The following is a 17,623-nucleotide window of genomic DNA, read 5'->3' on the forward strand; positions in this document are numbered from 1 at the left end:
AGTGCTAAGAATTAACAACAGCTTTGGTTGCTGAAAAGCCTCCCTCTACTTTAGTTTAGTTGAAACCCCTTCCTGGGCTTTCATCCCTGGGAAGGGCCCTTACGCTTCCCTGAACACCGATAATAGGTGTCCCCCTGATCAGCTATGGTGTGCAGCAATGGAGATGCCACCCACCATGCCATATTGGGAGAAAAAGATCTGGAAGGTTAAGAGGGTGTGTCCACCTGGCAGGACCCGCACAATGTGAACCCCCCTCTGTTGCACCTGCCAACCAGTAGGCCCCATCCAGAACAAGGCAGAGGCTGAGGACAGCTGCCGACAGAGCATGGATGAAAGTGTGGCCAAGCAGTGCAGGTGCCTCCCAGCCGAACCAAGCTGATGAGCAGCAAGATGCGGAGAGCCAAGAGTTCTTCATCTCGGAGACCCGCTGAGGGTTCCCAACACGGTGGTGGTGCTCTGCCCCCCTTTCCAGCTACAAAGCCAACCAGGGGCATTGTATTGCTTGCAGTCCCTGCAGCATTGCTGAGTTCCTCTTCTTCAGAAGACGGAGCTCCACCACAGGCATCAGGCTTGCTTTCAGCTCTGCCACAGGCTGAGTCAGTTACGGGCTGGAGGCACCATCACGCCAATCAGAGCGAGCGCACTGGGACGGTGTGCCCAGGAATGGCTAGCATCGAGGTGCTGGCCCTGAGGGGATGAACATTTTGCAGCATTATTTCCCCACGTGTCACCTACATAATTTGGGCCAGTCACCTGCTCTGCAGAAACCGGCAGTGTGCTTCCTGGCACCAGGAGCAGCCCGAGGAAGTGTTTTATGAAACAGTTGTCTTGAAAGTATATTTCAGGCATGGTATCCATACAACACTTGCCTAGTTGTCAAGCTAGGGGTGATTTTCCCATATTAATTGTGATTATGGTGATGCTCTTGTAACTCATGAGTTTGCCTCTAACCTAACTGCTTTCTAATCTAACCGACTACATGTGATGCCCTAATGCTATGAGATATGTTGTATTCCTGGCGCTAAGAGTAGTGTTATGTCTTACAGTGACAGGTCTATGTGATTTATTTCAGAGACCGTATCATATGTACAGTGGTGGTGTGAGGTGCGGTTATGAATGTGCAGCTTTTAAGTGTTTACATGAGTGCACTATCTGTGATGTTATGACAATTGCCTAGTTGGCAAAGTGATTTATGTTCTACGTACACTTATGACAATTGACCAGTTGGTGAAGTGATTTATGTGATTGTGATCCATGTGTATTAAATATAAAACAAAGGATGTTTTTATATAACCCCGTGTGAAGTCTCTTTTGTGGTGTGCCGAGTGTGTGTATTACACAATTGCTTTACACATTTACACATTGCCTCTAGAATGAGCCTTACTGGTCTGCAAAGCTACCAAGAGGGTGAGCAGGGGTTGTCATTGATGTGTATCTCCCTTATCCTGACTAGAGTGATGAGTTCTGCCAGGCTGAGGTGCATGCACTAGCCAACCATAAACTCCATTCCTATCAACAATTATTTTATATATTATTTACTTAAACACATTGTTTATGTATTGGCTAATTACAAGTGATGGTGTACTTATTTCTATAAAAAAATAGAAAAGATCAAAACGTAGGTAGAGATATGAAAAATATATAAGAACTTGAAACATAAGACATGCTCACATTTTAATTGGTATTTCAAATGTCGTGGTAAATTGAGGATCAATGTTTATGGAAAAATGCAAGTAAATACATAAAACAATACAGTGAAAATAGGAGCAGTAATAATGCAAATGTACACATAATTCATACAAATCAAATAAAAATCTGCATGTTTGGCTGTGAAAGCACTTTAACGTTAAAAAATGTCTTAAACTCCTTCTGTAAATGTTTTTATAAAAAGTGATATTTTAGGCGTAAATTATTTAACTCCCATGGGCGTGTAACATTGTGCACTGTAAGTCCAACATAAAGGGTTAGGATGAAGCATAGGGAGTTGTAATTTGTCTCAATATAATTAGAGAGCACCCACAAACACACTAGTTTCATTGCCTTCACATACTTCTCAATGACCCTTTTCCAACCTTGAAATGATCACATATTTACACCAGCGAAGTCCTGTATTATTCTTTCCCACTAAGTAGACGGGAACAAAACATCCTCAAAAAAATGTGTTAGATTTTTTTTCCACTGGTAAAATGTTCTCCCTCTAGAGAAAAAAAAGAAATCTGTTGTAACACAGCATGGCTGCTTTCCCAAATACAGAATTGTTCTATGCATATATTTCCACATTGAAGAGAACGTGACAAGCTTTGCAGGATTACCCTTGGAAAACTGTGACTAGTGTGCTTTTCAGATATACTACTGCTAGTGGCGTAATGAATCTTGAGGGGGCCCCCTTGCAAAGTGCATGTATGGGGCCCTTCATACTCCGGAATAGGTTCGGAGCTCTCAGCCCAGGGATTTGCCATTGCAAGAGGGCCCCCCCCGCACGGTGGGGGTTGCAGGGCCTTTTGTTACGCTACTGAGTAAACTTTTGCCCTCAGGCAGTAGTCGAGGAGTTCCAACACACTGAGCCAGACAGAAAGAGGTTCCCCAAAGATGGTTATCTTCAATGATTAACACATGTCTCACTGTCATTAAGCTGTAAAAGATTAGTGCTGATCCAAGCACCACCGTCCAATAGACTGACCAAGAGGATTGATCAAGCCCTTTAGAGGGTCAATCAAAAGACTGGCTCCACTCAGTCACATTAGCATAGGCAAATGCATTCATCCAAATTAACTTTTAATATTTATGTACAGTCCAGCAGGGACTGCACATAAGTATTTTTAAAAAAGGAAAGGGGAAGAGATGATGCCTGAGGGACACCACAACGGACCAACTTAACTGCTGCCCACAAATGAGGAAGTGTCATGGGACAACAGGCTCGCACTGATATGTTCACACTTGCAGAGTGCCTACAACATGACACTGGCCCATAAATAGGTTATTGGGCACAAAGGTATTGTTAGACCTGGCATCATGGGCGTGAGTCTCCCTTCCATTTTGACGGGTTGCCTCCTCTGTTTTGATATGTTTTTGCTGGTTATATGCTGTGGGCACTGTGCCACTGCTATTCAGTGCCACAGTGCAAGGGCTCCCTATGTTAAATTGATGTACTAAATGGTGATTCCATGATTGGGTTATTTGATTTACCTGTCAGCCCCTAGTACAGTTCGCCATGGGTGCCTAGGGCTTGTAAAACAAATGCTGCTGGTGGGCTTGCAGAAATGGTTGTGCCACCCACAGAAGCAGCTTGTAAAATGTGTCTCAGGCTTGCTATTGCAAGGCCTCTGTGCAGTCTGTGACTGCCATGTTGATTTGTCAAGTGTACCCGATTGCCAGTCCCTAAACCTTCACTTTGCTTCATATTAAACAACCCTATGGTAGGCCCAAGGGCAGGGCTCATTGTAAGTATAAGGTAGGACATGCTGTGGTATGTGTAGCATGTCTTAATAGTGAATTACAGCCATATTTTTGTTTTTCACTATTGCAGGGCTACCTGTTCCCTATAGGCAGTTAGATTACATTCTTATAATCCTAACTGACTCAGGGAACATGGTAGAAATTCAAATTTACTATGCCTGAACTCAGAATAATAAAATACATATTTTAGTAAAGCTGATTTTAATATTCAGTGTTTGAAAATACCCCTTTTAGAAAGTAGGTATGTTCTTGCCTAACTGTCTAGGTCTGCCTCTGCTAGGTTGTGTATTCCTTGTCTGGGTTTGTGAGTGACAGGGCTGGAGGATTCCAGGAGACAGGCTGGGGCAGCCCAGTGGTGAATAGAGATCTGCATCTAGATGGGAGTGAGGAGTTGCACCTTGGACCTGAATAGGGCTGGGCCTTCCCTCTACAATGCTGGCTCCACCGCCTGTGGCTTGTCTGATATCTCTGCCTTGCACTGTGAAAGGAGAGAAGCAATCTTGTCAACAAAGTGCTCCAGAGCTAAGCCTTCCCTACCCTGTGCTGGCTCCACCTCCTGCGGGGCGGCTGATGTCTCTGCCCTGCACAATGAAAGGAAGGAGAGAGTCATGTAAACAAGTGCTCATGAACTGGGTTGGACTAGGCAGAGGCCTCTCTGCCTTCAGAGAACAAAGGTTTTTTAGGTTTAAATATTGGGACCCAGTCACAAGCACTTTAGATCCCTTATGGAATAAGAAATCTTTTGCCAAGGAGAAGAACCAAGGAAGCTGCAGGAGTTTTACTGCCCCTCTGCCAGTATGATGTTTGCTGGGTTGGCCTGCCGTGGTTGCTTCATTGCCAAGGAAAGGATAAGGAACGTTTAAGGACTTTCATCATCTACAGAATATTCTCCAAGGGCTTGAACTGTGCTTGCCTCCTGCTGAAGTCTCAGGGAGAAAAGATTTCATCTCCAGCTCCCCTTGAGAATTTCCTTGCTGGGAATTCTATCTGCAGACATTTGTGTGTCGCTGGGAGCTGGAAGCGCGATGCATCGAGAGGAAGTATGTAACTGCCGCAGCTGAAATCGTTGCATCGCCGGAGAAGCGAACCTTCACCGCATCTCCCTGGAAGCGTGCGTTCATCGAAGCTGCCTGCTGTCGCATCACTGGAGAAGCGTGACGCCATTGAGAGAGTTGCCATTGCATCACTGGAGAAGAGTGTCACAGGGCCTGTCGCGGCTCCAAAGAACAGAGTCATCGCAAGGCTGCCAGGGCGTCTACGCATACGCATCATCATCGCAGCGTCATCGCATTGTCGCATCAAGGGCGCCATCTTCTCGCATCGCAACCAGATCATCACATTGCATCGAGGCGCGATCTTGTGCACCACAACGGGCCCGCAGGCTGAGAATCTACGCATCACCTCTGCACCGATAAGGATTACGACGCATCCCCTACTCTGCGCAAGCATTGAGACGCGATGCATCATTTCCCCCGGTTCGCAGAACCAATGCATCTCCCCTTTTGCAAGCCTTTTGTTTACTTTGCGTTACGCATCCAGGTACTTGTTGAGAACTTTGTCACATTTATCATCAACTTGAACTAAGTAACTTGTATCATTTTTAAAGCAATCTTAAGTGTAGTATTGTCGATTTTTGATGTTTGTTGTCTTGTGTTAAGTTTATATAAAGAATTCTTATTTATATAAAACCTGTGTTGTGTCTATCTGTAGTGTTTTCACTGTATTACTGTGTATATTCACAAATGCTTAACACACTGCCTCTGAGATAAGCTTGTCTGCTCGTGCCAAGCTACCAAGGGGGTGAGCAGGGGTTATTAAGTAGTGTAATCCCCTTATCCTGTCTTAGAAGTAAGGGTTCCTATTTGGACAAAGGTGAATGCCATTGCCAACTAGAGACCCCCAGATCTAACAGGTATATATTATGACGTGTTGCCTTACAGCCATTAAAAGTCTGGCTAATGGTGTGTGGGAACGAAAGTCTACACCATGTGGCAGCCCCACAAATTGCAGGTGTTCTGCCTAGGACCTTTTCCATTTTATGAATACTTTCCACCACCTTGGATTTGAGGTTTTATCTTTCATTGTTGTGAGATCTCATGACTGTTAAAAGCATCGAAACAACTGCTTGGGAATCACAAATAGAGGGGCATGCCCACTTCCTACCAGACTCTTAACTACCTGCAACAAGTTTCAATATACCTATAGCTTACAGACATTGGAAATGGCCTCTTTACATTCACAAAGTTAAAAAATCCACAATATGTTAGCTCTGTGGGTGCCAAGCAGCCTTACACTTATTCAATGACTGTAATGAAGACATCAGAGATGCAACATGAAGGGAATCTCCATGCCCACTGTGAGCCATGAATCAGGTTGTTAAGCGTGCTTCCACAAGGCTCCAGGTATTTCCGTCTTGAAGATGACTAGTCCCAATACCTTCCAGAGCTAGTCGGCGTGACAAGGAATAATACTCTTGACGCAACCAACAAGCCCCCAAAGGGAAGGGGAAGTGGAGAGAGAAACAAACAATAAACACAGGATCTCTTCTTGAGATGACTGGGAGTGTTTCTCGTGAACTATTCTGGGTTTTCTCTCAACACGAACCATACCAATTGTCTGGAAGTTTTACATAAGCATTTCTCCCACATACAAAATACACATTCGGAATAGCTTGCATCCCTTTCATAAAATCTTTCGTGTAGTACTCCAGTCTAACTAACTTCACCTACAAATTCACTCTCATAATACGATTTGCTTCGAGTTAAACATAACTTTCCTTTCTGCGTTCTATCCAATGCTATTGGACCATTGCTACCTTTCTTTTTATGTGCCTTCTCTTCTTCTGTCCAGTCTGTTTTCCATTGTCCTGACATTTTTAGAATCTTCTGCCGTCTACATCGGTCATCTACTTGTGCTATAAAATTTTTCTCTACCTCTGATACTTTGCAAGTCTTCCTATGTGTGCTGATCCATGCAATTTCCTTGCCATTGGACTAATGAGTTCATTTGGTAAAACCGCCCTTCCGTCGGCAGAAACCCAAAAGTTCATCTCACTTTTCCCGCAACCTGCTGTTTCCCAGCTCCTTTTCTCCTCATCTGGTGCATTTTCCTGTACTGCTCTCAGTTCATCCCATGTATCTACCGTATCTAGCAGCATAGTCAATTCGGTTGTTTCCTGGATTCCCCCCACTTTTGCATCAGTGTGAGAATATCCCTGCTCTGCGCAGTAACGCGCTACTTCATCTGCGTATCTATTTCCTAGTGATACAAAATCGACATTTTTGGTGTGAGCTACACATTTGACCACGGCTATAGCCATAGGTTTTTGCAAAGCCTCTAACAGTAATTTCACGAATTCTCCATTCCTAATAGGAGAACCCGAGGAGGTCATGTAACCTCTTTGAGACCATAACTGCCCATAATCGTGAACTACCCCGAAACCATACTGGCTATCGGTGTATATAGTGACTCGAAGTCTGTCGCCTGCTAGGCAAGCACGAGTCAAAGCCACAATTTCAGCTACCTGTGCGGAGTGTACTCCTTCCAGGCAAGCGGCTTCTATAACTCTGGTAATCGTGCATACTGCATAAGCTGCTCTCAGCTGACCGACATCGCTTCTTACACATGAACCATCGACGAAGAAAATTTCGTCTGGGTCTGTCAATGGCTCATCTACGATATCAGGTCTTGGTTTGGTACATAGTTCAGTCACATCGAGGCAGTCATGATCTGTACAATTTTCATCGTCCACTTCATTCGGAAGTGGCATCAAAGTTGCAGGATTCAAGACAGAGCATCTTTTTAGGGTCACATTCTCGGCAGCCAGTATGACTTGCTCGTAGCGTGTGAGCCTGCTATTCGTCAGATGCTGAGTCTTTGTCCTGGTCATTAACAGTTCTACAGAATGTGGTACATACACTTCTAACTGATGACCCATAACTACACTTTCAGATCGTTCAATGCTGACACCCGTTGCAGCTACGGATTTGAGACATCCGGGCAACGCTGCGGCTACTGGATCTAATGTAGCCGAAAAGTACGCCACTGGTCTGCGCGCATCTCCATGGACCTGAGCTAAAACTGCTAAAGCGCATCCCTCTCTTTCGCAGCAGTAAAGCAAAAATGGTTTGGTGTAATCTGGCATTCCTAAAGCCGGGGCACGACATAAGTCCTCCCTCAGCTGCAAAAACGCCATCAAACACTCTTTGTCCCATGGTACCGGATCACTTACTCCTTTGTGCGTCAGTTGTAACAACGGTTTGGCCTTCAGTGAAAAGTTTGCTATCCACTGTCGACAATAACCGACCATGCCTAGAAACATCCTAACTTCTCTTTGTGTCGTAGGCGCGTTCATTTTCATAATCGCCTCTATTCTGTCTGGAGACACCTTCCGCTTTCCCTTTTCAATCCTATGGCCCAAGTATTGCACTTCAGTCTTACAATATTGCAACTTACTTGGAGACACCTTGTGTCCATTCTCGGCCAAGTGATTCAACAAGGTGATGGTGTCTTCTCTGCAAGCTTCCTCAGTTTCTGACGCAACTAGGAGGTCGTCTATGTACTGGACTAGAACCGAATTCTTAGGCAGTACTAGACTTTCAAGGTTTCGTTTCAATAACTGGTTAAAGATCGACGGGCTTTCTGTATACCCCTGAGGGATACGACACCATGTTAAGACGCGATCTTCCAGCTTGAAAGCGAAAAGATACTGACTCTCTTCGTCTAAAGGTATCGAAAAGAAAGCCTGGCACAAATCTATCACTGTAAACCATTCAGCTTGGAACGGTATCTGAAACAATATCACTGATGGATTCGGTACCACTGGACAACATGAGACAACAATGTTATTAATCTTCCGAAGATCCTGCACTATTCTGTATTTTCCACTAGGTTTCTGCAAACCCATGATCGGGGAGTTACATGGACTACCCACGATCTCCTTCAGTATTCCCTGCTTAATCATGGATTCGATCACAGGCTTTATTCCTGCAATCGTCTCTGGCGTTAGCTTATACTGTGGTGTTCTTGGATACTCAGCATGGGGTCTTACCAAAATTTTTACCGGTTCTACTCCTTTAATCAATCCTATTTCTTCCCCAGTAAAATCCCATACCTCAGCTGAGACTTTCTCTCTCAAGTCTTGCGGAAGCTCCTCCACTGTTAAGGTAGGATAAAGTTCCACACACTCTTTTGAGTTTACGACTTTAAAATCTGCGTCCTCATCATTGGTCTGCACTTCTACTCCTTCTGGTGTGCAATGTATCGTGCAATTCAGTTTACACAGCAAATCTCTCCCTAGTAAGCACACAGGACTAGAATCACAGATCACAAACCGATGTTCGTCACTGTAATTCCCTATTCTTACTGACACTGGTTCGGTCAAGGGATTTGTCATCCTTTTGTTCGCGACTCCTACCACCTGAACCGTTTCTCCTGATATTGGCAGACCCGGGACTACCGCAGATCTTAACGTGGATCGAGTGGCCCCTGTATCCACCAAAAAGGTTGTAGGACATCCTGCTATTTCAGCCTCTACGTATGGTCCTCTCTGATCTACTTCCAAAGCGGCTCCTAGAGTACAATCTTCCTCCCTATTCGCCCGCTGCCCTGTAAGAGGATCAACGTAGTAGCATTCCTCTCCTCCTACAAACAATGGCATCTGTCTGTAGGTTTTCCCTCCATTTGAGATGCGAGGTGGTTGAGGAAACGGGGCTCGAGGAGTCTGAGTCCCCCCTTTGACAAACTTGCCCTTCGGGACTGTGGCTCCCTTAACCACGTTGTTCTGAACCTCTTCCTCCTCCTGCTCTAATTCCCCTGACTCAACATTGTAAGGACACTCGCGTCGCCAGTGTCCCACCTCATTACACTGATGGCATCTCGTCGTCTTTTTCAGTGTCGCGATATCCATTCTCGGTCTCGGTCTTTCTTCCTCATCTCTGCTCTGATTATTCTGTTTCTTCCCCTGCATTCCTGTTCCCTGCTGCCGCTGTTTATCCTTTCCAGCAGCTTGCATTTGCATTAGCATTAACTTTTCTTTAAGCTTCTTTGCCTTAGAGTCTATCTCGTCACTACAGTACCTTGCGTATCTCAGAATCTCGTCTAACGGTTTGTTCTGCCAACAGATCAGATGCTGCTGGATCATTAGGCATATTTCTGGTCTCAATCCGAGGACAAACTTTGAAACAAACTGTCCTATATCCTTGGGATCCATCACATCTAACCCGCTGTATTGCTTGAATGCTTTCAGCAATCGCTCGTAAAACTCATGAACTGTCTCTTTCGGTTCCTGAGTAGTTCGATCTATCTTTACCCAGTCTATGTCTTGCACTGGCACTTTCTCCTTTAGCCATGTTATTACCCTCTCGTACTTTTCCATGACTCTAATTGATGGACCATTTGTCCGAGCATTTCTCGGCGGCTCGCAAGTAGGCCATTCAACACTGAGCTTGCATGCCGTCCACAAGTCTCCGGGTACTACGATATCGAACAGTGTGTTCAAATCGATCCACAGTACCTTCGAGATCTTCACGAATCTCTCTACCTGCTTGTACCACTCGACGGGATTGTCCCTAAGCTTTGGGAAGGAATTGGTAAATGCCGCCAAATCCCCCCTACTCCAAGGTACATGAACGTAGCTTCCATTCGCGATTTCTCGCAAAGGGAAGGCTTCCATTCGCATCAACCCTGCGTCCTGGGACTCCTCAAGCACACTCCGTCTAACGGAGCCCTTTCTGGACCATCTTTCCTCCCATCTATCCAGATCTTTCCATATTCTGATACTTAGGATCAGTTCCCTTATGTGTACCTTCAGCGCGATCGTTCTGCGATCATCCAAATCCTGATCCGTGCAAGTTAGCCTATGGTTACTCTGTAAAGCCTTAGTTCGTGACAGGTCTACCATGTACCTGTTTGCCAAATTAGATAAATTCTCATGAGCTGACCTCGCTCTTCGAGTAATATCTTTAGATAGGAACAGTATCTCATCTGGTGTATACGAGGCTAATCTCTCTAATGACACTGTACCATCAATCAATTCATCCAGATCTGCCTTCAAACTCATTACGTCAAGTCGTTTTGCTTTTATTTCAGCTTTCAGCATCTCAGTTCTGTGTTCTTCTCTCATATCTCTCTCACCTCCACTATGCGCCCTACGCCTGAGCACAGGTGAGTTATGAGGAGTCTTCCCCTCTTCTCTTCGTTCCCACCCCTCTAGATCCCAAGCCTTTCCATCTTTGCGCGGGGTATGGTGAAATAATGCTCCGTCCCCCAACCCTACATTCCGATTTTTCGGCTCGGTTTCTCCAGGTGTGAGATAAGATCCACCATTCTGTTCTAACCCATTATAACTTGCTTGTTGTCTGGTGTCGCTTAATAATATGAAAGGCCCTCGCCGGTCTTCCGTGTTCCCGTGATCTCTTTCGTGAGCACCGGATGGATGGCGAGACGTTTCGCGACTCCCTATGTTTTCATGACTCCTTCCACTATCACCGGATGCATGTCGAGACGCTTCGCGACTCTCCATGTTTCCGTGACTCCAATGTCTCACATCCTCACCCGGGGCATGGTGTGAGCACCTGAAGGTATTCCGGTACTCCTGTGTCCTACGCTCTCCTTCACTGAAGGTGACGCGAGGCACTTCGCCACACCCTGCACTTCTGTCTTCGCACATTAGTCTATTGCTGTTATCAGTAGGATAAGTATCTCTTCTGCTCTCTTGGCTTCCTCTCTCCCACTCAGGGCTGCTTTCGCCAGCTCCACAATGAGAGAGAATTCTGTTATCCTGCTCTCTCCACTCGGATCCCGTTTCTAAACTTCTACTCCGAGCTTCTTCGACAGCGTCCCATTCTCTCAGGTATTCCCTTAATTCCTTATGGGTTTTCGGTTTAGGACCCCTCAAATCCATTGGTCCTCTTCGACCTCCCTGTTCTACCCTGGGACCTGTTGCAGAATCTAATGGGGTACTCCGACTTATTGGTGCTCGTATTTGCCTGTGGGAATTCATTGTGGCATTCCTATTCTCCACTTCTGCTCTTTCATTGTCCCATCGTGCCTGTTCATCCTGCTGGACCCCTTCCGGGTTATAGATGGACACAATAGGGCCTATGGTGACCGGAACCTGCAAGGCGTCCGGCATTTGGTACGACCTAGCGCATTGCGTCTCTGGCACCTTCTGAACCACAAATCTTCCCACTACTCTCTGTTCAGAACTAGTTTGGGGTATTTCCTCAGTCTTGTTAGCATCCCACTCTGTCACTGGGATCGACTTATATTCCCCCCACCTAGCGCCGTCTGTTTGCGGTAATATAGGACTCGCAAGTTCACCGCTATATGGAGGCGGTCTATCTGTTAATAACCTCTCTATTAGATCCTCCTCCGACTCGCTTTCCTCATCTTCTTGTTCTAGAGGTTTCCTTTCTCCCGTAGCCTCTATCATGGTGAACAGTTTGTCCGCTTCTATCTTCTGCACCCTCCATTTCTTAGCTTCCTCGTCCCATTTAGCATCCTGCACTGCCTTTACCGATCTTCTCACTCTTTCTTGGCGTCTCTTTACGCCCCTTTCGTGTGCTGTTCTAAACCACACACCAAGAGCTTCAAATTGTGTTGGCCTCGGTAGAGGTCTCATTGAAAGCATCGTCGCTTTTAGTTGGTTCAACACCTCTAATTTAAATGTTCCAAATCTCGGGAACGCCAGTTCTTTTTGCCCTTCAGTTAGCCTATGCCACTCGGAAATCCATAGTATCGAGTGTAAGCCTACATTGACTGCCATATGATATGCAGGTGTGCCTTCTGGTGGAGCTTCTTCTCCGGCATATAAATTTCTCCTTTTCTTTTTAAAGATTTTTCCTAAACCCTTAAAACACTTCATTTTGATAACGTACGATGTTCCTTGCTTATTTGCGTCTTGATAACAACCACCAATCCCTGTGCGACTCTCGCTAATCAGCCTATCTCAGCACGGTTCTATGCTAACCGACCAATCTCAGCGCGGCTCTACGCTGACGTCACTTCTTTCTTCAGCAGCTTCCCTCGTTTCTCAACTCGTTTCACGATATCACATGCGTTTTCATTCATACATCGAAAAATGACTACTTCCGTCCAAGCGATCACTTTTCTCTCTGACTGTACGGCCACAGTCTAACTGTAATTGTCACCTCAACTGACGAAACGTCTTCCCTCTTACGGTCCGACGATCGCCTCAACTGATAGGTTACTTACACACAGTAAACGTACGACCAGCGTCCGCTACTCATTCACTCACACACACGCTCCCCCTATCATCGGTCTGTCGGGAAATCAATGGTACCTCATGACCCCCTTTCAATGGTAGACAAATTACTCTGGGTGTTCGATACACCTGAACCACTTAAGTCCTCTGGACATAAGATTTCATCCGGTTGCGCGCGCTCACAACCTTCCCTCAATCACACTACAGGCATTCAACTCCGCTTGACATTACAACACAGGAACAACATAAAACACCGCAATCTTACAACGCATGACCCTTATACTCACTCTCGACCGATTCTGCTGCTTTTCTCTCGTCGCACCGTCAGTACCGTCTTTGGCTGCAATTCTTCTTCTGGTCGACGATGACTAGGGACCTTGGGGTAAACTAACCTGGCCTAGGTCGTCTTCCTCAAGAAGATAACCATCATTACTCTGCTACCAACTGCGGGGAATGAGATTTTGATATCAATTTATGATTATGATAAATTTAATAAAGAATCCCATTCATCTGTTTTGGACCGCTCGTATCTGTCATTGAGGAAAAGACCACCCCCGTATTGGTTAGACAAACCCCATTAACTGACGCCACTCCGAAGAACCACTTACAACTGATAAAGTTTTAAGAGTTTTATATAGAGTTAATTTTTGAATGCGATACAATCCACTCAGGATAAAATCTCAAAATATGCAAATACAAAGTCAGCTACAATATCAGTCGCTTAAGCTTCGATGTGAAGTGGTTCCTTCTGCGTCATCTGCAGTAAGATAAAAACATCATCAAGTTAATCTGTCCCTACTCTATACTATGTGACAACCCTACTTCGCAAGTTTCTTCCCTAAAAAGGTGTCAGCAGTTTGACTCCCAAAGAAGTTCAAACTCTCTTAGCCTCTAAAGGAAATCTTAAGTTTCAGAAGCAGTACCCTGTCTGCCTACCCATCCGCTCTCTAAGGGTCCTCGGCCTACTGCTCCCTTGCGCTCTGATGTCTCAGCGCATCTGCTCAAGGCATCTACCCTTGCCTTCGCTCTGAGCAATTCGTCTCGCTGTTCCTAATCTCCCAATTGCTCATTGCTACCTCCTCCCCGGGGTGCTGTCCCTAAAATACACAATCACAGTGTGGGTGGAACGCCCCTTGACGCCCACCACGGACTTCCCCCGATGATGTCAACTTCCTGCTTTGTCCATTGGTCCATTCCTTGCGTCGTTCGTTAAGTTGACCCTTCTCCTAGATGTCATCTTCATCATTCTCATCGTCGACTTTTATTGATTCCTTCAGATCGCATAACATATGAACTTAGACAAGGCTTTAACTTATCTGTACAACTTTCTAACCTTCTAGATCATGTGAATGGTCTTATCAAAACATAGTCCACCTCAAAAGTGTCTCTCCTCACGTTCGAGCAATAAGCTCAGTCCGGCATTGTCACCTTAAATCTAACAAGTGCTAGACTTCTCGGCTCTCACGTCCACATCAAGCTATTTACGACTTTTACAAGCCCACTAAATTACATTCACGTGACTATGTTCCTTCGAACTCTTGGTCAGTCAGGTTACAATCACAAATGACCTAAGTTCTTCCAACATTCCTACAGAAACCCTCTACCCAATATAACCTTTGGCATACATTTATATTCGTACTTTTAGCAAAAACCCTAGTTATACTTGAATACGTTCTACATCAAATATATGTGATACATAAAATACGACTGCATAGAATATAACTTATGCATTCTCCTCGTTTACATCGCCATGTAAGTTCTCTATACATTTATCCACGTTATTTCTCCACGTTTCTCCATTTAAAGTTACGCACGTATACGAATTCTACTGTGCACGTTCTACATTTCGTAAACACTTCTACACATTCCTATATTTACCCATCATGTATACGGGCCTTCTAAATCCAATGCATTTTTAACATGTGAATACATTTACATTTCCTATACCATATTGTCACGTTAGTTGACCTTTATGCTGTAATTGTCAACTTTACATTACGATATGCATTTCATTCCTACGTTTATAACATACACATCTAAATATGGCTACGATATGCTCTACATTCAAATTGCGCTCTCTCACCTGTCGCCACTTAGCGGAAGACATTAAGGACTGTGAAAACCTCTCTTTCTCCATCGATTTCTCTCCCAATGCCTGCTTCACCGGTATTCTTATTTACAGCACTCCCGGTCCCATAGGACAATTCAATACCTCCCTACTCTCGGTGACCTCCCAGTCGGTTGTCTCTCCCTCCAACTTCACCCTACTCGGAGATTTCAACATTCACTTCGATAACCCACTAGACCCCTCGGCACAAGAGACACAGTCAAGCTTGGCTGCATTTCAACTTGAGCAACGGGTTCCGTCTGCTACACATGAAAAGGGGCACCTGCTAGACCCAATCTTCAGCAACTCCGACCAGCTCAAAGTGGGCAACATAACCAGACTTCCCTGGACAGATCATTTCTTAATAGCTTTTAACTGGACCACGAGCAAACCACCCCCTTCCTCATTTACTACAAGAAAAACTCGTAACTGGTCTAAACTCCCCATTGACAACTGGTTGCAAGCTCTATGTACCACGAGACCCTCTCTCTCCCAAGACCCAACCTCTAATAATACAAAATATGAGGAATGGATAAACACCTCTCTTGACTCGGTCCTCCCAGAACACTCATCAAAATCCAAGAGACACAGCAAAACAGCTCCCTGGTACACAGAAGAGCTCAGGAACCATAAACGTCTCTGTAAAAAACAGGAGAGAAAGTGGCGCACTTCATATAATCCCGAAGAAAAAGCCACCTATAGGGAAATGATCAGGAACTATAAGCTGGCCATAAAATCTTCGCAAGCTGCCTACTACAACCTTAAAATAACCACGGCGAAATCCAAACCCAAAGAAATCTACCGTATAGTTAACTCCCTGATCAAACCTCCGCCACCAGTCACAGATAACAACAACTCACCAGCCAAGTGCAATGATCTGGTGGAATTCTTCTTTCAAAAAATTAATAAAATTGATCTTTCCTTCCCCAATCTGTCCACCGACTCCCCTGTCCAAAACCCGCACTCGACCTCAAACCCGACCAAGCGGTTGGAATCTTTTCCCCTGATAACATTGGAAACCGTAAAGAAATTGGCACAACAAATAAAATCCGGCTCCCCTTGCGACCCTGCTCCGCCAGGCTCATTGAACCTTGCCAGCACTGCTATTTTTCCCACGCTCCTGGATCTTATGAACTCCTCTATAGTAAGCAGGACAGTCCCTACAACATGGAAGCATGCTATGGTACGGGCTCTACTGAAAAAACCTTCCCTTGACCCTGCCAACCCCAGTAATTATCGCCCGATTTCGTTACTCCCTTGGGCGTCGAAAATTTTGGAGAAACACGTCAATACCATTCTGACAACGTTTATCGAGGAAAACCACCTCCTCGACTCTTCCCAAACAGGTTTTCGTACCAAACATGGGACAGAGACCGCTTTACTGGCTGTAACTGAGGAGGCAAGACGGCTTTTGGATCGAGGAGGATCAGTGGCAGTGATCCTCCTCGATCTAAGTGCCGCATTTGATACGGTACACCACAAAATCTTGTTAACCCGCCTTGCCGACTTAGGAGTGACCGGAGATGCCCTGACATGGTTCGATTCTTTTTTATCTGACAGAACCTTTCAGGTCTTCGACGGCACATCCCGCTCATCCACTCATCCTCTGGGATGCGGAGTCCCCCAGGGCTCCTCTTAAAGCCCTACGCTCTTCAACGCATACATGAGGCCACTGGCTGAGGTTGTTCGTCCGCATGGTGTCAAGATCATCTCCTATGCGGACGACACCCAGCTGGTAGTCTCCCTTGCACAGAAGAGCGGCCTCCAGTCGCCACCAGACCTAGTGGCCTGCCTGGAGGACGTAAAGAGGTGGATGATGAGCTCATGCCTAAAGCTAAACGACGATAAAACTGAGCTAATGCTCCTGGGCCCAGCCTCCCCTGCTTCCATAGAGCTGATCTGGCCATCAAGCATGGGAGTGGCCCCACCCCCCAGAGACAACATCAATAGCTTAGGCGTCTGGCTCGATAAGTCTCTGAGCCTTAATATACAGGCCACCAAGATTTCAGCCACCTGTTTTGGCCTCCTCAGGGTGATCAAAAAAGTCCTTCCCCTCCTCCACTTCGAGGCCAAACAGATAATCATACAGGGCCTCATCCAATCTCGTCTGGATTTTAACAACGCCCTCTACTTGGGAGCACCAGACTACACCTTACAGAAGCTCCAACGCACCCAGAACTGTGCTGCCAGAGCGCTGCTGGGAATTCTTCAGAGGACTTCAATAAAAACTGGCCTAAAGACCCTACATTGGTTACCTGTCAGGGACAGAGTAAAATTCAAATCGCTCTGCATTGCCCACCAGACATTCTGGGAAATGGGCCCAGACATCAACCGCTCCCTGATCTCTTCCTACAGGCCCAATAAATCCCTCCGCTCTTCAACAGCATTCCTGGCCAAGATTCCCAGAATCCGCAGAGCCAGAGCAGGAGGACGCTCCTTTTCGTATAATGTCTCCAAACTCTGGAACACCCTCCCTCTGCAGCTGAGAAACAACCCCAACCTGACTAGCTTTCGCAAACAGCTAAAAACCCTACTGTTTAACGCCTAATAAAGTAATCTCATGAGTGCTTTCTCTGTTCAGCGCCTGGACGCCTCAGGGCAGCTGCAGCGCTCTACAAATCACATTTTCATTTCATTTCACCGTCTACTGCTCGTACTGGTTCCGGTTCTTTCTTTAGAATCTTAGGTAAATTTTGTTTCCTTGCAAATTCTAGATCAAAAAAATTTCCTGTGGCACCTGAGTCTATTAGTACAGGAATACTGTGCTTATGTTGATTAGCCAAAATTAAAAACAGTTTGCGAATTTCAATTTGCGAATTAGCTATTCCCATTGA

This window comes from Lissotriton vulgaris, chromosome 3_1 (genome assembly GCF_964263255.1).
Source record: "Lissotriton vulgaris chromosome 3_1, aLisVul1.2, whole genome shotgun sequence".
Classification (NCBI taxonomy): domain Eukaryota; kingdom Metazoa; phylum Chordata; class Amphibia; order Caudata; family Salamandridae; genus Lissotriton; species Lissotriton vulgaris.